This window comes from Tachysurus vachellii, chromosome 3 (assembly GCF_030014155.1).
Source record: "Tachysurus vachellii isolate PV-2020 chromosome 3, HZAU_Pvac_v1, whole genome shotgun sequence".
Taxonomy (NCBI): domain Eukaryota; kingdom Metazoa; phylum Chordata; class Actinopteri; order Siluriformes; family Bagridae; genus Tachysurus; species Tachysurus vachellii.
The window spans coordinates 35,499,746-35,524,009 of NC_083462.1; the positions used below are offsets into that span (position 1 = coordinate 35,499,746).

Genomic DNA, 24,264 nt, shown 5'->3' on the forward strand with positions numbered 1-24,264 from the left:
TGTCATGTGGAACACTGGGGTTCGATTCCCCGACGGGGAGGCTGTTTTCTGCCCAGTTAAAACTCTAAGAAGGCCACGACGTCTCGGACAAAAGGGGCACTGCTCTCAACTTCCTGCCAGTGTTTCGGGGTCCTCGATCGGGAGGTTGCTTTATAGTTCCAACTGTAAGAAAGCCAAGACTTCTCTGATAAAAAGCAGCAAATTAATCCTAATTAGTATAACGGAACAGGTTTGACAGAAGCAGCACTGCCATGCACCAAGACTCAATCAGAGGGCAAGAAGCCACAGAGTTTGATTTGATCCCTTAAACTGGCACCCTATTTTAGGCATTTAACTTGCACTCGATGGGGAGGTTGCTTTGTAGTTCCTACTGTAACAAAGCCAAGACTTCTCTGACAAAAGCAGCAAATTGATCCTAGTTAATAGAAGGGAACAGGTTTGACAAAAGCAGCACTGCCAAGCCCCAAGACTCAGAGAGCAAGAAGCCACAGAGTTTGATTCGATCCCTTAAACTGGCACCCTATTTTCGGCATTTATCTTGCACTTGATGGGGAGGTTGCTTTGTAGTTCCAACTGTAACAAAGCCAAGACTTCTCTGACAAAAGCAGCAAATTGATCCTAGTTAATATAAGGGAACAGGTTTGACAGAAGCAGCACTGCCAAGCCCCAAGACTCAATCAGAGAGAAAGATGCTACACAGTTTGATTTGATCTCTGAACCTGGCACCCTATTTTCGGCATTTAACTTGCACTGGGGCAGGCGCAGTCTAGTCCCAGTTGCCGGCAGCCTTCCACTGTCAGGACAGGTGGTCCTCGTTAGTATAGTGGACAGTATCTCCGCCTGTCATGTGGAACACCGGGGTTCGATTCCCCGACGGGGAGGCTGTTTTCTGCCCAGTTAAAACTCTAAGAAGGCCACGACGTCTCGGACAAAAGGGGCACTGCTCTCAACTTGCCTGCCAGTGTTTCGGGGTCCTCGATGGGGAGGTTGCTTTATAGTTCCAACTGTAAGAAAGCCAAGACTTCTCTGATAAAAAGCAGCAAATTAATCCTAATTAGTATAACGGAACAGGTTTGACAGAAGCAGCACTGCCATGCACCAAGACTCAATCAGAGAGCAAGAAGCCACAGAGTTTGATTTGATCCCTTAAACTGGCACCCTATTTTAGGCATTTAACTTGCACTCGATGGGGAGGTTGCTTTGTAGTTCCAACTGTAACAAAGCCAAGACTTCTCTGACAAAAGCAGCAAATTGATCCTAGTTAATAGAAGGGAACAGGTTTGACAAAAGCAGCACTGCCAAGCCCCAAGACTCAGAGAGCAAGAAGCCACAGAGTTTGATTCGATCCCTTAAACTGGCACCCTATTTTCGGCATTTATCTTGCACTTGATGGGGAGGTTGCTTTGTAGTTCCAACTGTAACAAAGCCAAGACTTCTCTGACAAAAGCAGCAAATTAATCCTAATTAGTATAACGGAACAGGTTTGACAGAAGCAGCACTGCCATGCACCAAGACTCAATCAGAGAGCAAGAAGCCACAGAGTTTGATTTGATCCCTTAAACTGGCACCCTATTTTAGGCATTTAACTTGCACTCGATGGGGAGGTTGCTTTGTAGTTCCAACTGTAACAAAGCCAAGACTTCTCTGACAAAAGCAGCAAATTGATCCTAGTTAATAGAAGGGAACAGGTTTGACAAAAGCAGCACTGCCAAGCCCCAAGACTCAGAGAGCAAGAAGCCACAGAGTTTGATTCGATCCCTTAAACTGGCACCCTATTTTCGGCATTTATCTTGCACTTGATGGGGAGGTTGCTTTGTAGTTCCAACTGTAACAAAGCCAAGACTTCTCTGACAAAAGCAGCAAATTGATCCTAGTTAATATAAGGGAACAGGTTTGACAGAAGCAGCACTGCCAAGCCCCAAGACTCAATCAGAGAGAAAGATGCTACACAGTTTGATTTGATCTCTGAACCTGGCACCCTATTTTCGGCATTTAACTTGCACTGGGGCAGGCGCAGTCTAGTCCCAGTTGCCGGCAGCCTTCCACTGTCAGGACAGGTGGTCCTCGTTAGTATAGTGGACAGTATCTCCGCCTGTCATGTGGAACACCGGGGTTCGATTCCCCGACGGGGAGGCTGTTTTCTGCCCAGTTAAAACTCTAAGAAGGCCACGACGTCTCGGACAAAAGGGGCACTGCTCTCAACTTGCCTGCCAGTGTTTCGGGGTCCTCGATGGGGAGGTTGCTTTATAGTTCCAACTGTAAGAAAGCCAAGACTTCTCTGATAAAAAGCAGCAAATTAATCCTAATTAGTATAACGGAACAGGTTTGACAGAAGCAGCACTGCCATGCACCAAGACTCAATCAGAGGGCAAGAAGCCACAGAGTTTGATTTGATCCCTTAAACTGGCACCCTATTTTAGGCATTTAACTTGCACTCGATGGGGAGGTTGCTTTGTAGTTCCAACTGTAACAAAGCCAAGACTTCTCTGACAAAAGCAGCAAATTGATCCTAGTTAATAGAAGGGAACAGGTTTGACAAAAGCAGCACTGCCAAGCCCCAAGACTCAGAGAGCAAGAAGCCACAGAGTTTGATTCGATCCCTTAAACTGGCACCCTATTTTCGGCATTTATCTTGCACTTGATGGGGAGGTTGCTTTGTAGTTCCAACTGTAACAAAGCCAAGACTTCTCTGACAAAAGCAGCAAATTGATCCTAGTTAATATAAGGGAACAGGTTTGACAGAAGCAGCACTGCCAAGCCCCAAGACTCAATCAGAGAGAAAGATGCTACACAGTTTGATTTGATTTCTGAACTTGGCACCCTATTTTCGGCATTTAACTTGCACTGGGGCAGGCGCAGTCTAGTCCCAGTTGCCGGCAGCCTTCCACTGTCAGGACAGGTGGTCCTCGTTAGTATAGTAGACAGTATCTCCGCCTGTCACGCGGAAGACCGGGGTTCGATTCCCCGACGGGGAGGCAGTTTTCTGCCCAGTTCCAACTCTAAGAAGGCCACGACGTCTTGGACAAAAGGGGCACTGCTCTCAACTTGCCTGCCAGTGTTTCGGGTCCTCGATGGGGAGGTTGCTTTATAGTTCCAACTGTACGAAAGCCAATACTTCTCTGATAAAAAGCAGCAAATTAATCCTAATTAGTATAACGGAACAGGTTTGACAGAAGCAGCACTGCCATGCACCAAGACTCAATCAGAGAGCAAGAAGCCACAGAGTTTGATTTGATCCCTTAAACTGGCACCCTATTTTAGGCATTTAACTTGCACTCGATGGGGAGGTTGCTTTGTATTTCCAACTGTAACAAAGCCAAGACTTCTCTGACAAAAGCAGCAAATTGATCCTAGTTAATAGAAGGGAACAGGTTTGACAAAAGCAGCACTGCCAAGCCCCAAGACTCAGAGAGCAAGAAGCCACAGAGTTTGATTCGATCCCTTAAACTGGCACCCTATTTTCGGCATTTATCTTGCACTTGATGAGGAGGTTGCTTTGTAGTTCCAACTGTAACAAAGCCAAGACTTCTCTGACAAAAGCAGCAAATTGATCCTAGTTAATATAAGGGAACAGGTTTGACAGAAGCAGCACTGCCAAGCCCCAAGACTCAATCAGAGAGAAAGATGCTACACAGTTTGATTTGATCTCTGAACCTGGCACCCTATTTTCGGCATTTAACTTGCACTGGGGCAGGCGCAGTCTAGTACCAGTTGCCGGCAGCCTTCCACTGTCAGGACAGGTGGTCCTCGTTAATATAGTGGACAGTATCTCCGCCTGTCATGTGGAACACCGGGGTTCGATTCCCAGACGGGGAGGCTGTTTTCTGCCCAGTTAAAACTCTAAGAAGGCCACGACGTCTCGGACAAAAGGGGCACTGCTCTCAACTTGCCTGCCAGTGTTTCGGGGTCCTCGATGGGGAGGTTGCTTTATAGTTCCAACTGTAAGAAAGCCAAGACTTCTCTGATAAAAAGCAGCAAATTAATCCTAATTAGTATAACGGAACAGGTTTGACAGAAGCAGCACTGCCATGCACCAAGACTCAATCAGAGGGCAAGAAGCCACAGAGTTTGATTTGATCCCTTAAACTGGCACCCTATTTTAGGCATTTAACTTGCACTCGATGGGGAGGTTGCTTTGTAGTTCCTACTGTAACAAAGCCAAGACTTCTCTGACAAAAGCAGCAAATTGATCATAGTTAATAGAAGGGAACAGGTTTGACAAAAGCAGCACTGCCAAGCCCCAAGACTCAGAGAGCAAGAAGCCACAGAGTTTGATTCGATCCCTTAAACTGGCACCCTATTTTCGGCATTTATCTTGCACTAGATGGGGAGGTTGCTTTGTAGTTCCAACTGTAACAAAGCCAAGACTTCTCTGACAAAAGCAGCAAATTGATCCTAGTTAATAGAAGGGAACAGGTTTGACAAAAGCAGCACTGCCAAGCCCCAAGACTCAGAGAGCAAGAAGCCACAGAGTTTGATTTGGTCCCTTAAACTGGCACCCTATTTTAGGCATTTATCTTGCACTTGATGGGGAGGTTGCTTTGTAGTTCCAACTGTAACAAAGCCAAGACTTCTCTGACAAAAGCAGCAAATTGATCCTAGTTAATAGAAGGGAACAGGTTTGACAAAAGCAGCACTGCCAAGCCCCAAGACTCAGAGAGCAAGAAGCCACAGAGTTTGATTCGATCCCTTAAACTGGCACCCTATTTTCGGCATTTATCTTGCACTTGATGGGGAGGATGCTTTGTAGTTCCAACTGTAACAAAGCCAAGACTTCTCTGACAAAAGCAGCAAATTGATCCTACCATAGTTGATATAATGGAACAGGTTTGACAGAAGCAGCACTGCCAAGCCCCAAGACTCAATCAGAGAGAAAGATGCTACACAGTTTGATTTGTTCTCTGAACCTGGCACCCTATTTTCGGCATTTAACTTGCACTGGGGCAGGCGCAGTCTAGTCCCAGTTGCCGGCAGCCTTCCACTGTCAGGACAGGTGGTCCTCGTTAGTATAGTGGACAGTATCTCCGCCTGTCATGTAAAAGCCCTGGATTTGATTTCCTGACAGGGAGTCTGCTTTTCCGCCCAGTTCCAACTCTAATGAGGCAACGACGTCTCGGACAAAAGCGGCACTGCTCTCAACTTGCCTGCGGAAGACAGTGTTTCGATTCGTCAATGGGGTGGTTGTTTTATAGTTCCAACTGTACGAAAGCCAAGACTTCTCTGATAAAAAGCAGCAAATAATTCCTAATTAGTATAACCAAACAGGTTTGACAGAAGCAGCACTACCAAGCCCCAAGACTCAATCAGAGAGCAAGAAGCCACAGAGTTTGATTTGCTCCCTTAAAATGGCACCCTATTTTAGGCATTTAACTTGCACTCGATGGGGAGGTTGCTTTGTAGTTCCAACTGTAACAAAGCCAAGACTTCTCTGACAAAAGCAGCAAATTGATCCTAGGTAATAGAAGGGAACAGGTTTGACAAAAGCAGCACTGCCAAGCCCCAAGACTCAGAGAGCAAGAAGCCACAGAGTTTGATTCGATCCCTTAAACTGGCACCCTATTTTCGGCATTTATCTTGCACTTGATGGGGAGGTTGCTTTGTAGTTCCAACTGTAACAAAGCCAAGACTTCTCTGACAAAAGCAGCAAATTGATCCTACTGTAGTTGATATAATGGAACAGGTTTGACAGAAGCAGCACTGCCATGCACCAAGACTCAATCAGAGAGCAAGAAGCCACAGAGTTTGATTTGATCCCTTAAACTGGCACCCTATTTTAGGCATTTAACTTGCACTCGATGGGGAGGTTGCTTTGTAGTTCCAACTGTAACAAAGCCAAGACTTCTCTGACAAAAGCAGCAAATTGATCCTAGTTAATAGAAGGGAACAGGTTTGACAAAAGCAGCACTGCCAAGCCCCAAGACTCAGAGAGCAAGAAGCCACAGAGTTTGATTCGATCCCTTAAACTGGCACCCTATTTTCGGCATTTATCTTGCACTTGATGGGGAGGTTGCTTTGTAGTTCCAACTGTAACAAAGCCAAGACTTCTCTGACAAAAGCAGCAAATTGATCCTAATTAGTATAACGGAACAGGTTTGACAGAAGCAGCACTGCCATGCACCAAGACTCAATCAGAGAGCAAGAAGCCACAGAGTTTGATTTGATCCCTTAAACTGGCACCCTATTTTAGGCATTTAACTTGCACTCGATGGGGAGGTTGCTTTGTAGTTCCAACTGTAACAAAGCCAAGACTTCTCTGACAAAAGCAGCAAATTGATCCTACTGTAGTTGATATAATGGAACAGGTTTGACAAAAGCAGCACTGCCAAGCCCCAAGACTCAGAGAGCAAGAAGCCACAGAGTTTGATTCGATCCCTTAAACTGGCACCCTATTTTCGGCATTTATCTTGCACTTGATAGGGAGGTTGCTTTGTAGTTCCAACTGTAACAAAGCCAAGACTTCTCTGACAAAAGCAGCAAATTGATCCTACTGTAGTTGATATAATGGAACAGGTTTGACAGAAGCAGCACTGCCAAGCCCCAAGACTCAATCAGAGAGAAAGATGCTACACAGTTTGATTTGATCTCTGAACCTGGCACCCTATTTTCGGCATTTAACTTGCACTGGGGCAGGCGCAGTCTAGTCCCAGTTGCCGGCAGCCTTCCACTGTCAGGACAGGTGGTACTCGTTAGTATAGTGGACAGTATCTCCGCCTGTCACGCGGAAGACCGGGGTTCGATTCCTCGACGGGGAGGCTGTTTTCTGCCCAGTTCCAACTCTAAGAAGGCCACGACGTCTCGGACAAAAGGGGCACTGCTCTCAACTTGCCTGCCAGTGTTTCGGGTCCTCGATGGGGAGGTTGCTTTATAGTTCCAACTGTAAGAAAGCCAAGACTTCTCTGATAAAAAGCAGCAAATTAATCCTAATTAGTATAACGGAACAGGTTTGACAGAAGCAGCACTGCCATGCACCAAGACTCAATCAGAGAGCAAGAAGCCACAGAGTTTGATTTGATCCCTTAAACTGGCACCCTATTTTAGGCATTTAACTTGCACTCGATGGGGAGGTTGCTTTGTAGTTCCAACTGTAACAAAGCCAAGACTTCTCTGACAAAAGCAGCAAATTGATCCTAGTTAATAGAAGGGAACAGGTTTGACAAAAGCAGCACTGCCAAGCCCCAAGACTCAATCAGAGAGAAAGATGCTACACAGTTTGATTTGATCTCTGAACCTGGCACCCTATTTTCGGCATTTAACTTGCACTGGGGCAGGCGCAGTCTAGTCCCAGTTGCCGGCAGCCTTCCACTGTCAGGACAGGTGGTCCTCGTTAGTATAGTGGATAGTATCTCCGCCTGTCACGCGGAAGACCGGGGTTCGATTCCCCGACGGGGAGGCTGTTTTCTGCCCAGTTCCAACTCTAAGAAGGCCACGACGTCTCGGACAAAAGGGGCACTGCTCTCAACTTGCCTGCCAGTGTTTCGGGTCCTCGATGGGGAGGTTGCTTTATAGTTCCAACTGTAAGAAAGCCAAGACTTCTCTGATAAAAAGCAGCAAATTAATCCTAATTAGTATAACGGAACAGGTTTGACAGAAGCAGCACTGCCATGCACCAAGACTCAATCAGAGAGCAAGAAGCCACAGAGTTTGATTTGATCCCTTAAACTGGCACCCTATTTTAGGCATTTAACTTGCACTCGATGGGGAGGTTGCTTTGTAGTTCCAACTGTAACAAAGCCAAGACTTCTCTGACAAAAGCAGCAAATTGATCCTAGTTAATAGAAGGGAACAGGTTTGACAAAAGCAGCACTGCCAAGCCCCAAGACTCAGAGAGCAAGAAGCCACAGTGTTTGATTCGATCCCTTAAACTGGCACCCTATTTTTGGCATTTATCTTGCACTTGATGGGGAGGTTGCTTTGTAGTTCCAACTGTAACAAAGCCAAGACTTCTCTGACAAAAGCAGCAAATTGATCCTAGTTAATAGAAGGGAACAGGTTTGACAAAAGCAGCACTGCCAAGCCCCAAGACTCAGAGAGCAAGAAGCCACAGAGTTTGATTCGATCCCTTAAACTGGCACCCTATTTTCGGCATTTATCTTGCACTTGATGGGGAGGTTGCTTTGTAGTTCCAACTGTAACAAAGCCAAGACTTCTCTGACAAAAGCAGCAAATTGATCCTACTGTAGTTGATATAATGGAACAAGAAACAATAACATCCCCTGGTGAAAGCAAACATTTGTTATCATCAGGTCTGAAAGTCCATGCACTAACCAGTTGAGCCCTTAGCTGGAACCCTGTGAGGTTGAAGCTAGCCTAAATGGCTGGATTTAAGATTTGGTATCGTTCACTTAACGATGAATGGAATAATATCTACTCTGGATTTGAAACATGGCAGTCAAAAACTCACAATGGGTCTGAAAGTCTTCTCTAATCCAACATGTAGACAATTAAACTGAGCAATCAAAGAGCCATAGCTTCACAAGACTTAACTCGGAAGTGGGAGAAACAAGCCATGAACCCTGTGCAAAAAACAGTCTAGGTAGTTTTATTAGACAGATGGTTTAAATATAATCCATTCAATGTTTTACACAGAAAAGTTACAATAACACCACCTGGACAAAGCAAACAGTTGTCACCAGCCTATAAGCAGCTGCTCTTTATCTCGAAAGGACAGGAGCCATGAAGATCGCCTCTTCATATTTTTCCATTTGGGGTTTATCATAGAACCACCCTGGCAAAAAGACCACTTCTGCCGAAACAACAAGCAAGCAATCTAAATCAATCAACAAATGCCTCCGAAGAAAACCTTCCAAATAGTTACAAGCAGGTAAGTCAACACATGTACCTTAGAGAACCGGCCTTGTGCCTTGGAGAACCACTAATTTTAGAACCACCCTGGCAAAAAGACCACTTCTGCCAAAACAATAAGCAAACAATCTAAATCAATCAACAGATGCCTCCCAAGAAAACCTTCCAAAGAGTTACAAGCAGGTAAGTGAACACATGTACCTTGGAGAACCAGCCTTGTGCCTTGGAGAACCACTCATTTTAGAACCACCCTGGCAAAAAGACCACTTCTGCCAAAACAATAAGCAAACAATCTAAATCAATCAACAGATGCCTCCCAAGAAAACCTTCCAAAGAGTTACAAGCAGGTAAGTGAACACATGTACCTTGGAGAACCAGCCTTGTGCCTTGGAGAACCACTCATTTTAGAACCACCCTGACAAAAAGACCACTTCTGCCAAAACAATAAGCAAACAATCTAAATCAATCAACAGATGCCTCAGAAGAAAACCTTCCAAAGAGTTACAAGCAGGTAAGTCAACACGTAGGTCGATCGGTTATATCCAAACGGCTAAAGGCACCCACCTCACAGTCATGCCGGCCGCAGAATCCCACGGAAACGGTGTGTGGCCTTACGTTTTATCGAATGGGGAATTAGCTCAAATGGTAGAGCGCTCGCTTAGCATGCGAGAGGTAGTGGGATCGATGCCCGCATTCTCCAAAGTGACGCTCCTCTGTCTCTGTGTGCCTTGGAGACCCCGCCTACTGTTTTTACCACTTGATATTAATAATATTTATACCGCAACACATGACATATGAGCAGCATCAGGTTGAGAAGTGCCACAGTCATGTCACTGCAGAACTCTTGGAAAATGGCCCGTACGGGGCTCGAACCCGCAACCTTGGCATTATTAGCACCACGCTCTAAATAGCTGAGCTAACCGGCCAAGTCACGCTTAGCTAGAACGCTGCGAGGTAGAAGGTAGCCTAAATGGCTCGATTTAAGCTTTGGTATTTCATACTTATCGATGAATGGAATAATACCTACTCTGGATTTTAAACATGGCAGTCAAAAACTCACAATACACGCTGAATTACTTCAGACATTGGCCCCAAGAGAGCAAAAGAAGGTTTGAAGGACAATGATTCAAATTGTTACAAAGAGTGGTCACATTTCCACCATCGGGTCTAAAAGTCTTCTCCAATCCGACTTGTAGACAATTAGACTGAGCAATCAAAGAGCTTCACAATACATATTTCGGAAGTGGGACAAACAAGCTACAATGCCCATGTAGAAAGAGAAACAATAACTTCCCCTGGTGAAAGCAAACATTTGTTATCATCAGGTCTGAAAGTCCATGCACTAACCAATTGAGCCCTTAGCTGGAACCCTGTGAGGTTGAAGCTAGCCTAAATGGCTGGATTTAAGATTTGGTATCGTTCGCTTAACGATGAATGGAATAATATCTACTCTGGATTTGAAACATGGCACGCTCTAAATAGCTGAGCTAACCAGCCAAGTCACGCTTAGCTAGAACGCTGCGAGGTAGAAGGTAGCCTAAATGGCTCGATTTAAGCTTTGGTATTTCATACTCATCGATGAATGGAATAATACCTACTCTGGATTTTAAACATGGCAGTCAAAAACTCACAATGCACGCTGAATTACTTCAGACATTGGCCCCAAGAGAGCAAAAGAAGGTTTGAAGGACAATGATTCAAATTGTTACAAAGAGTGGTCACATTTCCACCATCGGGTCTAAAAGTCTTCTCCAATCCGACTTGTAGACAATTAGACTGAGCAATCAAAGAGCTTCACAATACATATTTCGGAAGTGGGACAAACAAGCTACAATGCCCATGTAGAAAGAGAAACAAAAACTTCCCCTGGTGAAAGCAAACATTTGTTATCATCAGGTCTGAAAGTCCATGCACTAACCAATTGAGCCCTTAGCTGGAACCCTGTGAGGTTGAAGCTAGCCTAAATGGCTGGATTTAAGATTTGGTATCGTTCGCTTAACGATGAATGGAATAATATCTACTCTGGATTTGAAACATGGCAGTCAAAAACTCACAATGGGTCTGAAAGTCTTCTCCAATCCAACATGTAGACAATTAAACTGAGCAATCAAAGAGCCATAGCTTCACAAGACTTAACTCGGAAGTGGGAGAAACAAGCCATGAACCCTGTGCAAAAAACAGTCTAGGTAGTTTTATTACACAGATGGTTTAAATATAATCCATTCAATGTTTTAAACAGAAAAGTTACAATAACACCACCTGGACAAAGCAAACAGTTGTCACCAGCCTATAAGCAGCTGCTCTTTATCTCGAAAGGACAGGAGCCATGAAGATCGCCTCTTCATATTTTTCCATTTGGGGTTTATCATAGAACCACCCTGGCAAAAAGACCACTTCTGCCGAAACAACAAGCAAGCAATCTAAATCAATCAACAAATGCCTCCGAAGAAAACCTTCCAAAGAGTTACAAGCAGGTAAGTCAACACATGTACCTTGGAGAACCAGCCTTGTGCCTTGGAGAACCACTAATTTTAGAACCACCCTGGCAAAAAGACCACTTCTGCCAAAACAATAAGCAAACAATCTAAATCAATCAACAGATGCCTCCCAAGAAAACCTTCCAAAGAGTTACAAGCAGGTAAGTGAACACATGTACCTTGGAGAACCAGCCTTGTGCCTTGGAGAACCACTCATTTTAGAACCACCCTGACAAAAAGACCACTTCTGCCAAAACAATAAGCAAACAATCTAAATCAATCAACAGATGCCTCAGAAGAAAACCTTCCAAAGAGTTACAAGCAGGTAAGTCAACACGTAGGTCGATCGGTTATATCCAAACGGCTAAAGGCACCCACCTCACAGTCATGCCGGCCGCAGAATCCCACGGAAACGGTGTGTGGCCTTACGTTTTATCGAATGGGGAATTAGCTCAAATGGTAGAGCATGCGAGAGGTAGAAGAGAGAAGCTAGCCTAAATGGCTGGATTTAAGATTTGGTATCGTTCGCTTAACGATGAATGGAATAATATCTACTCTGGATTTGAAACATGGCAGTCAAAAACTCACAATGGGTCTGAAAGTCTTCTCCAATCCAACATGTAGACAATTAAACTGAGCAATCAAAGAGCCATAGCTTCACAAGACTTAACTCGGAAGTGGGAGAAACAAGCCATGAACCCTGTGCAAAAAACAGTCTAGGTAGTTTTATTAGACAGATGGTTTAAATATAATCCATTCAATGTTTTACACAGAAAAGTTACAATAACACCACCTGGACAAAGCAAACAGTTGTCACCAGCCTATAAGCAGCTGCTCTTTATCTCGAAAGGACAGGAGCCATGAAGATCGCCTCTTGATATTTTTCCATTTGGGGTTTATCATAGAACCACCCTGGCAAAATGACCACTTCTGCCGAAACAACAAGCAAGCAATCTAAAGAAAACCTTCCAAAGAGTTACAAGCAGGTAAGTCAACACGTAGGTCGATCGGTTATAAACAAACGGCTAAAGGCACCCACCTCACAGTCATGCCGGCCGCAGAATCCCACGGAAACGGCAAAAAGACCACTTCTGCCAAAACAATAAGCAAACAATCTAAATCAATCAACAGATGCCTCCCAAGAAAACCTTCCAAAGAGTTACAAGCAGGTAAGTGAACACATGTACCTTGGAGAACCAGCCTTGTGCCTTGGAGAACCACTCATTTTAGAACCACCCTGACAAAAAGACCACTTCTGCCAAAACTATAAGCAAACAATCTAAATCAATCAACAGATGCCTCAGAAGAAAACCTTCCAAAGAGTTACAAGCAGGTAAGTCAACACGTAGGTCGATTGGTTATATCCAAACGGCTGAAGGCACCCACCTCACAGTCATGCCGGCCGCAGAATCCCACGGAAACGGTGTGTGGCCTTACGTTTTATCGAATGGGGAATTAGCTCAAATGGTAGAGCATGCGAGAGGTAGCGGGATCGATGCCCGCATTCTCCAAAGTGACGCTCCGCTCTCTCCGTGTGCCTTGGAGAACCTGCCTACTGTTTTTACCACTTGATATTAATAATATTTATACCGCAATACATGACATATGAGCAGCATCAGGTTGAGAAGTGCCACAGTCATGTCACTGCAGAACTCTTGGAAAATGGCCCGTACGGGGCTCGAACCCGCGACCTTGGCGTTATTAGCACCACGCTCTAACCAGCTGAGCTAACCGGCCAAGTCACGCTTAGCTAGAACGCTGCGAGGTAGAAGGTAGCCTAAATGGCTCGATTTAAGCTTTGGTATTTCATACTTATCGATGAATGGAATAATACCTACTCTGGATTTTAAACATGGCAGTCAACAACTCACAATGCACGCTGAATTACTTCAGACATTGACCCCAAGAGAGCAAAAGAAGGTTTGAAGGACAATGATTCAAATTGTTACAAAGAGTGGTCACATTTCCACCATCGGGTCTAAAAGTCTTCTCCAATCCGACTTGTAGACAATTAGACTGAGCAATCAAAGAGCTTCACAATACATATTTCGGAAGTGGGAGAAACAAGCTACAATGCCCATGTAGAAAGAGAAACAATAACATCCCCTGGTGAAAGCAAACATTTGTTATCATCAGGTCTGAAAGTCCATGCACTAACCAGTTGAGCCCTTAGCTGGAACCCTGTGAGTTTGAAGCTAGCCTAAATGGCTGGATTTAAGATTTGGTATCGTTCGCTTAACGATGAATGGAATAATATCTACTCTGGATTTGAAACATGGCAGTCAAAAACTCACAATGGGTCTGAAAGTCTTCTCCAATCCAACATGTAGACAATTAAACTGAGCAATCAAAGAGCCATAGCTTCACAAGACTTAACTCGGAAGTGGGAGAAACAAGCCATGAACCCTGTGCAAAAAACAGTCTAGGTAGTTTTATTAGACAGATGGTTTAAATATAATCCATTCAATGTTTTACACAGAAAAGTTACAATAACACCACCTGGACAAAGCAAACAGTTGTCACCAGCCTATAAGCAGCTGCTCTTTATCTCGAAAGGACAGGAGCCATGAAGATCGCCTCTTCATATTTTTCCATTTGGGGTTTATCATAGAACCACCCTGGCAAAAAGACCACTTCTGCCGAAACAACAAGCAAGCAATCTAAATCAATCAACAAATGCCTCCGAAGAAAACCTTCCAAAGAGTTACAAGCAGGTAAGTGAACACATGTACCTTGGAGAACCAGCCTTGTGCCTTGGAGAACCACTCATTTTAGAACCACCCTGACAAAAAGACCACTTCTGCCAAAACAATAAGCAAACAATGTAAATCAATCAACAGATGCCTCCCAAGAAAACCTTCCAAAGAGTTACAAGCAGGTAAGTCAACACGTAGGTCGATCGGTTATATCCAAACGGCTAAAGGCACCCACCTCACAGTCATGCCGGCCGCAGAATCCCACGGAAACGGTGTGTGGCCTTACGTTTTATCGAATGGGGAATTAGCTCAAATGGTAGAGCATGCGAGAGGTAGAAGAGAGAAGCTAGCCTAAATGGCTGGATTTAAGATTTGGTATTGTTCGCTTAACGATGAATGGAATAATATCTACTCTGGATTTGAAACATGGCAGTCAAAAACTCACAATGGGTCTGAAAGTCTTCTCCAATCCAACATGTAGATAATTAAACTGAGCAATCAAAGAGCCATAGCTTCACAAGACTTAACTCGGAAGTGGGAGAAACAAGCCATGAACCCTGTGCAAAAAACAGTCTAGGTAGTTTTATTAGACAGATGGTTTAAATATAATCCATTCAATGTTTTACACAGAAAAGTTACAATAACACCACCTGGACAAAGCAAAGAGTTGTCACCAGCCTATAAGCATCTGCTCTTTATCTCGAAAGGACAGGAGCCAGGAAGATGCACCGGGGTTCAATTCCCCGACGGGGAGGCTGTTTTCTGCCCAGTTCCAACTCTAAGAAGGCCACGACGTCTTGGACAAAAGGGGCACTGCTCTCAACTTGCCTGCCAGTGTTTCGGGTCCTCGATGGGGAGGTTGCTTTATAGTTCCAACTGTAAGAAAGCCAAGACTTCTCTGATAAAAAGCAGCAAATTAATCCTAATTAGTATAACGCAACAGGTTTGACAGAAGCAGCACTGCCATGCACCAAGACTCAATCAGAGAGCAAGAAGCCACAGAGTTTGATTTGATCCCTTAAACTGGCACCCTATTTTAGGCATTTAACTTGCATTCGATGGGGAGGTTGCTTTGTAGTTCCAACTGTAACAAAGCCAAGACTTCTCTGACAAAAGCAGCAAATTGATCCTAGTTAATAGAAGGGAACAGGTTTGACAAAAGCAGCACTGCCAAGCCCCAAGACTCAGAGAGCAAGAAGCCACAGAGTTTGATTCGATCCCTTAAACTGGCACCCTATTTTCGGCATTTATCTTGCACTTGATGGGGAGGTTGCTTTGTAGTTCCAACTGTAACAAAGCCAAGCCTTCTCTGACAAAAGCAGCAAATTAATCCTAATTAGTATAACGGAACAGGTTTGACAGAAGCAGCACTGCCATGCACCAAGACTCAATCAGAGAGCAAGAAGCCACAGAGTTTGATTCGATCCCTTAAACTGGCACCCTATTTTAGGCATTTAACTTGCACTCGATGGGGAGGTTGCTTTGTAGTTCCAACTGTAACAAAGCCAAGACTTCTCTGACAAAAGCAGCAAATTGATCCTAGTTAATAGAAGGGAACAGGTTTGACAAAAGCAGCACTGCCAAGCCCCAAGACTCAGAGAGCAAGAAGCCACAGAGTTTGATTCGATCCCTTAAACTGGCACCCTATTTTCGGCATTTATCTTGCACTTGATGGGGAGCTTGCTTTGTAGTTCCAACTGTAACAAAGCCAAGACTTCTCTGACAAAAGCAGCAAATTGATCCTAGTTAATATAAGGGAACAGGTTTGACAGAAGCAGCACTGCCAAGCCCCAAGACTCAATCAGAGAGAAAGATGCTACACAGTTTGATTTGATCTCTGAACCTGGCACCCTATTTTCGGCATTTAACTTGCACTGGGGCAGGCGCAGTCTAGTCCCAGTTGCCGTCAGCCTTCCACTGTCAGGACAGGTGGTCCTCGTTAGTATAGTGGACAGTATCTCCGCCTCTCATGTGGAACACCGGGGTTCGATTCCCCGACGGGGAGGCTGTTTTCTGCCCAGTTAAAACTCTAAGAAGGCCACGACGTCTCGGACAAAAGGGGCACTGCTCTCAACTTGCCTGCCAGTGTTTCGGGGTCCTCGATGGGGAGGTTGCTTTATAGTTCCAACTGTAAGAAAGCCAAGACTTCTCTGATAAAAAGCAGCAAATTAATCCTAATTAGTATAACGGAACAGGTTTGACAGAAGCAGCACTGCCATGCACCAAGACTCAATCAGAGGGAAAGAAGCCACAGAGTTTGATTTGATCCCTTAAACTGGCACCCTATTTTAGGCATTTAACTTGCACTCGATGGGGAGGTTGCTTTGTAGTTCCAACTGTAACAAAGCCAAGACTTCTCTGACAAAAGCAGCAAATTGATCCTAGTTAATAGAAGGGAACAGGTTTGACAAAAGCAGCACTGCCAAGCCCCAAGACTCAGAGAGCAAGAAGCCACAGAGTTTGATTCGATCCCTTAAACTGGCACCCTATTTTCGGCATTTATCTTGCACTTGATGGGGAGGTTGCTTTGTAGTTCCAACTGTAACAAAGCCAAGACTTCTCTGACAAAAGCAGCAAATTAATCCTAATTAGTATAACGGAACAGGTTTGACAGAAGCAGCACTGCCATGCACCAAGACTCAATCAGAGAGCAAGAAGCCACAGAGTTTGATTTGATCCCTTAAACTGGCACCCTATTTTAGGCATTTAACTTGCACTCGATGGGGAGGTTGCTTTGTAGTTCCAACTGTAACAAAGCCAAGACTTCTCTGACAAAAGCAGCAAATTGATCCTAGTTAATAGAAGGGAACAGGTTTGACAAAAGCAGCACTGCCAAGCCCCAAGACTCAGAGAGCAAGAAGCCACAGAGTTTGATTCGATCCCTTAAACTGGCACCCTATTTTCGGCATTTATCTTGCACTTGATGGGGAGGTTGCTTTGTAGTTCCAACTGTAACAAAGCCAAGACTTCTCTGACAAAAGCAGCAAATTGATCCTAGTTAATATAAGGGAACAGGTTTGACAGAAGCAGCACTGCCAAGCCCCAAGACTCAATCAGAGAGAAAGATGCTACACAGTTTGATTTGATCTCTGAACCTGGCACCCTATTTTCGGCATTTAACTTGCACTGGGGCAGGCGCAGTCTAGTCCCAGTTGCCGGCAGCCTTCCACTGTCAGGACAGGTGGTCCTCGTTAGTATAGTAGACAGTATCTCCGCCTGTCACGCGGAAGACCGGGGTTCGATTCCCCGACGGGGAGGCAGTTTTCTGCCCAGTTCCAACTCTAAGAAGGCCACGACGTCTTGGACAAAAGGGGCACTGCTCTCAACTTGCCTGCCAGTGTTTCGGGTCCTCGATGGGGAGGTTGCTTTATAGTTCCAACTGTACGAAAGCCAATACTTCTCTGATAAAAAGCAGCAAATTAATCCTAATTAGTATAACGGAACAGGTTTAACAGAAGCAGCACTGCCATGCACCAAGACTCAATCAGAGAGCAAGAAGCCACAGAGTTTGATTTGATCCCTTAAACTGGCACCCTATTTTAGGCATTTAACTTGCACTCGATGGGGAGGTTGCTTTGTATTTCCAACTGTAACAAAGCCAAGACTTCTCTGACAAAAGCAGCAAATTGATCCTAGTTAATAGAAGGGAACAGGTTTGACAAAAGCAGCACTGCCAAGCCCCAAGACTCAGAGAGCAAGAAGCCACAGAGTTTGATTCGATCCCTTAAACTGGCACCCTATTTTCGGCATTTATCTTGCACTTGATGGGGAGGTTGCTTTGTAGTTCCAACTGTAACAAAGCCAAGACTTCTCTGACAAAAGCAGCAAATTGATCCTAGTTAATATAAGGGAACAGGTTTGACAGAAGCAGCACTGCCAAGCCCCAAGACTCAATCAGAGAGAAAGATGCTACACAGTTTGATTTGATCTCTGAACCTGGCACCCTATTTTCGGCATTTAACTTGCACTGGGGCAGGCGCAGTCTAGTACCAGTTGCCGGCAGCCTTCCGCTGTCAGGACAGGTGGTCCTCGTTAATATAGTGGACAGTATCTCCGCCTGTCATGTGGAACACCGGGGTTCGATTCCCCGACGGGGAGGCTGTTTTCTGCCCAGTTAAAACTCTAAGAAGGCCACGACGTCTCGGACAAAAGGGGCACTGCTCTCAACTTCCTGCCAGTGTTTCGGGGTCCTCGATGGGGAGGTTGCTTTATAGTTCCAACTGTAAGAAAGCCAAGACTTCTCTGATAAAAAGCAGCAAATTAATCCTAATTAGTATAACGGAACAGGTTTGACAGAAGCAGCACTGCCATGCACCAAGACTCAATCAGAGGGCAAGAAGCCACAGAGTTTGATTTGATCCCTTAAACTGGCACCCTATTTTAGGCATTTAACTTGCACTCGATGGGGAGGTTGCTTTGTAGTTCCTACTGTAACAAAGCCAAGACTTCTCTGACAAAAGCAGCAAATTGATCCTAGTTAATAGAAGGGAACAGGTTTGACCAAAGCAGCACTGCCAAGCCCCAAGACTCAGAGAGCAAGAAGCCACAGAGTTTGATTCGATCCCTTAAACTGGCACCCTATTTTCGGCATTTATCTTGCACTTGATGGGGAGGTTGCTTTGTAGTTCCAACTGTAACAAAGCCAAGACTTCTCTGACAAAAGCAGCAAATTGATCCTAGTTAATATAAGGGAACAGGTTTGACAGAAGCAGCACTGCCAAGCCCCAAGACTCAATCAGAGAGAAAGATGCTACACAGTTTGATTTGATCTCTGAACCTGGCACCCTATTTTCGGCATTTAACTTGCACTGGGGCAGGCGCAGTCTAGTCCCAGTTGCCGGCAGCCTTCCACTGTCAGGACAGGTGGTCCTCGTTAGTATAGTGGACAGTATCTCCGCCTGTCATGTGGAACACCGGGGTTCGATTCCCCGACGGGGAGGCTGTTTTCTGCCCAGTTAAAACTCTAAGAAGGCCACGACGTCTCGGACAAAAGGGGCACTGCTCTCAACTTGCCTGCCAGTGTTTCGGGGTCCTCGATGGGGAGGTTGCTTTATAGTTCCAACTGTAAGAAAGCCAAGACTTCTCTGATAAAAAGCAGCAAATTAATCCTAATTAGTATAACGGAACAGGTTTGACAGAAGCAGCACTGCCATGCACCAAGACTCAATCAGAGAGCAAGAAGCCACAGAGTTTGATTTGATCCCTTAAACTGGCACCCTATTTTAGGCATTTAACTTGCACTCGATGGGGAGGTTGCTTTGTAGTTCCAACTGTAACAAAGCCAAGACTTCTCTGACAAAAGCAGCAAATTGATCCTAGTTAATAGAAGGGAACAGGTTTGACAAAAGCAGCACTGCCAAGCCCCAAGACTCAGAGAGCAAGAAGCCACAGAGTTTGATTCGATCCCTTAAACTGGCACCCTATTTTCGGCATTTATCTTGCACTTGATGGGGAGGTTGCTTTGTAGTTCCAACTGTAACAAAGCCAAGACTTCTCTGACAAAAGCAGCAAATTAATCCTAATTAGTATAACGGAACAGGTTTGACAGAAGCAGCACTGCCATGCACCAAGACTCAATCAGAGAGCAAGAAGCCACAGAGTTTGATTTGATCCCTTAAACTGGCACCCTATTTTAGGCATTTAACTTGCACTCGATGGGGAGGTTGCTTTGTAGTTCCAACTGTAACAAAGCCAAGACTTCTCTGACAAAAGCAGCAAATTGATCCTAGTTAATAGAAGGGAACAGGTTTGACAAAAGCAGCACTGCCAAGCCCCAAGACTCAGAGAGCAAGAAGCCACAGAGTTTGATTCGATCCCTTAAACTGGCACCCTATTTTCGGCATTTATCTTGCACTTGATGGGGAGCTTGCTTTGTAGTTCCAACTGTAACAAAGCCAAGACTTCTTTGACAAAAGCAGCAAATTGATCCTAGTTAATATAAGGGAACAGGTTTGACAGAAGCAGCACTGCCAAGCCCCAAGACTCAATCAGAGAGAAAGATGCTACACAGTTTGATTTGATCTCTGAACCTGGCACCCTATTTTCGGCATTTAACTTGCACTGGGGCAGGCGCAGTCTAGTCCCAGTTGCCGGCAGCCTTCCACTGTCAGGACAGGTGGTCCTCGTTAGTATAGTGGACAGTATCTCCGCCTGTCATGTGGAACACCGGGGTTCGATTCCCCGACGGGGAGGCAGTTTTCTGCCCAGTTAAAACTCTAAGAAGGCCACGACGTCTCGGACAAAAGGGGCACTGCTCTCAACTTGCCTGCCAGTGTTTCGGGTCCTCGATGGGGAGGTTGCTTTATAGTTCCAACTGTACGAAAGCCAATACTTCTCTGATAAAAAGCAGCAAATTAATCCTAATTAGTATAACGGAACAGGTTTGACAGAAGCAGCACTGCCATGCACCAAGACTCAATCAGAGAGCAAGAAGCCACAGAGTTTGATTTGATCCCTTAAACTGGCACCCTATTTTAGGCATTTAACTTGCACTCGATGGGGAGGTTGCTTTGTATTTCCAACTGTAACAAAGCCAAGACTTCTCTGACAAAAGCAGCAAATTGATCCTAGTTAATAGAAGGGAACAGGTTTGACAAAAGCAGCACTGCCAAGCCCCAAGACTCAGAGAGCAAGAAGCCACAGAGTTTGATTCGATCCCTTAAACTGGCACCCTATTTTCGGCATTTATCTTGCACTTGATGGGGAGGTTGCTTTGTAGTTCCAACTGTAACAAAGCCAAGACTTCTCTGACAAAAGCAGCAAATTGATCCTAGTTAATATAAGGGAACAGGTTTGACAGAAGCAGCACTGCCAAGCCCCAAGACTCAATCAGAGAGAAAGATGCTACACAGTTTGATTTGATCTCTGAACCTGGCACCCTATTTTCGGTATTTAACTTGCACTGGGGCAGGCGCAGTCTAGTCCCAGTTGCCGGCAGCCTTCCACTGTCAGGACAGGTGGTCCTCGTTAATATAGTGGACAGTATCTCCGCCTGTCATGTGGAAGACCGGGGTTCGATTCCCCGACGGGGAGGCTGTTTTCTGCCCAGTTAAAACTCTAAGAAGGCCACGACGTCTCAGACAAAAGGGGCACTGCTCTCAACTTGCCTGCCAGTGTTTCGGTTCCTCGATGGGGAGGTTGCTTTATAGTTCCAACTGTAAGAAAGCCAAGAGTTCTCTAATAAAAAGCAGCAAATTAATCCTAATTAGTATAATGGAACAGGTTTGAAAGAAGCAGCACTGCCATGCACCAAGACTCAATCAGAGAGCAAGAAGCCACAGAGTTTGATTTGATCCCTTAAATTGGCACCCTATTTTAGGCATTTAACTTGCACTCGATGGGGAGGTTGCTTTGTAGTTCCAACTGTAACAAAGCCAAGACGTCTCTGACAAAAGCAGCAAATTGATCCTAGTTAATAGAAGGGAACAGGTTTGACAAAAGCAGCACTGCCAAGCCCCAAGACTCAGAGAGCAAGAAGCCACAGAGTTTGATTTGGTCCCTTAAACTGGCACCCTATTTTAGGCATTTATCTTGCACTTCATGGGGAGGTTGCTTTGTAGTTCCAACTGTAACAAAGCCAAGACTTCTCTGACAAAAGCAGCAAATTGATCCTAGTTAATAGAAGGGAACAGGTTTGACAAAAGCAGCACTGCCAAGCCCCAAGACTCAGAGAGTAAGAAGCCACAGAGTTTGATTCGATCCCTTAAACTGGCACCCTATTTTCGGCATTTATCTTGCACTTGATGGGGAGGATGCTTTGTAGTTCCAACTGTAACAAAGCCAAGACTTCTCTGACAAAAGCAGCAAATTGATCCTAGTTAATATAAGGGAACAGGTTTGACAGAAGCAGCACTGCCAAGCCCCAAGACTCAATCAGAGAGAAAGATGCTACACAGTTTGATTTGATCTCTGAACCTGGCACCCTATTTTCGGCATTTAACTTGCACTGGGGCAGGCGCAGTCTAGTCCCAGTTGCCGGCAGCCTTCCACTGTCAGGACAGGTGGTCCTCGTTAATATAGTGGACAGTATCTCCGCCTGTCATGTGGAAGACCGGGGTTCGATTCCCCGACGGGGAGGCTGTTTTCTGCCCAGTTAAAACTCTAAGAAGGCCACGACGTCTCGGACAAAAGGGGCACTGCTCTCAACTTGCCTGCCAGTGTTTCGGGGTCCTCGATGGGGAGGTTGCTTTATAGTTCCAACTGTAAGAAAGCCAAGACTTCTCTGATAAAAAGCAGCAAATTAATCCTAATTAGTATAACGGAACAGGTTTGACAGAAGCAGCACTGCCATGCACCAAGACTCAATCAGAGGGCAAGAAGCCACAGAGTTTGATTTGATCCCTTAAACTGGCACCCTATTTTAGGCATTTAACTTGCACTCGATGGGGAGGTTGCTTTGTAGTTCCAACTGTAACAAAGCCAAGACTTCTCTGACAAAAGCAGCAAATTGATCCTAGTTAATAGAAGGGAACAGGTTTGACAAAAGCAGCACTGCCAAGCCCCAAGACTCAGAGAGCAAGAAGCCACAGAGTTTGATTCGATCCCTTAAACTGGCACCCTATTTTCGGCATTTATCTTGCACTTGATGGGGAGGTTGCTTTGTAGTTCCAACTGTAACAAAGCCAAGACTTCTCTGACAAAAGCAGCAAATTGATCCTACTGTAGTTGATATAATGGAACAGGTTTGACAGAAGCAGCACTGCCAAGCCCCAAGACTCAATCAGAGAGAAAGATGCTACACAGTTTGATTTGATCTCTGAACCTGGCACCCTATTTTCGGCATTTAACTTGCACTGGGGCAGGCGCAGTCTAGTCCCAGTTGCCGGCAGCCTTCCACTGTCAGGACAGGTGGTCCTCGTTAGTATAGTGGACAGTATCTCCGCCTGTCATGTAAAAGCCCTGGATTTGATTTCCTGACAGGGAGTCTGCTTTTCCGCCCAGTTCCAACTCTAAGGAGGCAACGACGTCTCGGACAAAAGCGGCACTGCTCTCAACTTGCCTGCGGAAGACAGTGTTTCGATTCCTCAATGGGGTGGTTGTTTTATAGTTCCAACTGTACGAAAGCCAAGACTTCTCTGATAAAAAGCAGCAAATAATTCCTAATTAGTATAACCAAACAGGTTTGACAGAAGCAGCACTACCAAGCCCCAAGACTCAATCAGAGAGCAAGAAGCCACAGAGTTTGATTTGATCCCTTAAAATGGCACCCTATTTTAGGCATTTAACTTGCACTCGATGGGGAGGTTGCTTTGTAGTTCCAACTGTAACAAAGCCAAGACTTCTCTGACAAAAGCAGCAAATTGATCCTAGTTAATAGAAGGGAACAGGTTTGACAAAAGCAGCACAGCCAAGCCCCAAGACTCAGAGAGCAAGAAGCCACACAGTTTGATTCGATCCCTTAAACTGGCACCCTATTTTCGGCATTTATCTTGCACTTGATGGGGAGGTTGCTTTGTAGTTCCAACTGTAACAAAGCCAAGACTTCTCTGACAAAAGCAGCAAATTGATCCTACTGTAGTTGATATAATGGAACAGGTTTGACAGAAGCAGCACTGCCAAGCCCCAAGACTCAATCAGAGAGAAAGATGCTACACAGTTTGATTTGATCTCTGAACCTGGCACCCTATTTTCGGCATTTAACTTGCACTGGGGCAGGCGCAGTCTAGTCCCAGTTGCCGGCAGCCTTCCACTGTCAGGACAGGTGTTCCTCGTTAGTATAGTGGACAGTATCTCTGCCTGTCACCTGGAAGACCGGGGTTCGATTCCCCGACGGGGAGGCTGTTTTCTGCCCAGTTCCAACTCTAAGAAGGCCACGACGTCTCGGACAAAAGGGGCACTGCTCTCAACTTGCCTGCCAGTGTTTCGGGTCCTCGATGGGGAGGTTGCTTTATAGTTCCAACTGTAAGAAAGCCAAGACTTCTCTGATAAAAAGCAGCAAATTAATCCTAATTAGTATAACGGAACAGGTTTGACAGAAGCAGCACTGCCATGCACCAAGACTCAATCAGAGAGCAAGAAGCCACAGAGTTTGATTTGCTCCCTTAAAATGGCACCCTATTTTAGGCATTTAACCTGCACTCGATATGGAGGTTGCTTTGTAGTTCCAACTGTAACAAAGCCAAGACTTCTCTGACAAAAGCAGCAAATTGATCCTAGTTAATAGAAGGGAACAGGTTTGACAAAAGCAGCACTGCCAAGCCCCAAGACTCAGAGAGCAAGAAGCCACAGAGTTTGATTTGATCCCTTAAACTGGCACCCTATTTTCGGCATTTATCTTGCACTTGATGGGG

The 24,264-nt window shown here is 45.1% G+C and overlaps 1 protein-coding gene and 4 non-coding genes across 6 annotated transcripts in view; 2 read left to right on the top strand and 3 right to left on the bottom strand.

Annotated features, from left to right (window-relative positions):
• Positions 1 to 24,264, bottom strand: part of LOC132843539 (NACHT, LRR and PYD domains-containing protein 3-like) — a 924,649-nt gene that overhangs the window by 798,561 nt on the left and 101,824 nt on the right. The window lies entirely within an intron of this gene.
• On the top strand, positions 7,319 to 7,390 carry trnad-guc (transfer RNA aspartic acid (anticodon GUC)). Its single transcript has one exon. It is a non-coding gene; the product is annotated as a tRNA-Asp (tRNA).
• On the top strand, positions 9,430 to 9,502 carry trnaa-agc (transfer RNA alanine (anticodon AGC)). The gene has a single exon. It is a non-coding gene; the product is annotated as a tRNA-Ala (tRNA).
• trnai-aau (transfer RNA isoleucine (anticodon AAU)) lies at positions 9,655 to 9,728 on the bottom strand. Its single transcript has one exon. It is a non-coding gene; the product is annotated as a tRNA-Ile (tRNA).
• On the bottom strand, positions 12,943 to 13,016 carry trnai-aau (transfer RNA isoleucine (anticodon AAU)). Its single transcript has one exon. It is a non-coding gene; the product is annotated as a tRNA-Ile (tRNA).